We start from the raw sequence: 224 nt of genomic DNA, 5'->3' as shown, positions 1-224 counted from the left end.
TTTTTTTTAAACATAAAATCTGCATCACAAAAGGCATAAAAAGTTAAAGGTGACAACATTCAAACAGACAGGGAGGTGTAATTAAAGGTGCTATTAAATGTCATTGTAGGATCCAGCAGGTTTTTTTATCTTGACTTACTCTCAGGACTAAAATTCAGGATTTCTCTGCCTCTGCTGCTTTGACTGAGACCTTTCTTTTGTTTAAATTGTCTTTTAACAAACCC

This window comes from Morone saxatilis, unplaced genomic scaffold (assembly GCF_004916995.1).
Source record: "Morone saxatilis isolate NCDOM2014 unplaced genomic scaffold, NCSU_SB_2.0 Contig17, whole genome shotgun sequence".
NCBI lineage: Eukaryota > Metazoa > Chordata > Actinopteri > Moronidae > Morone > Morone saxatilis.
The sequence above is the reverse complement of the archived record's forward strand: the minus strand, read 5'-3'. Positions refer to the sequence as shown.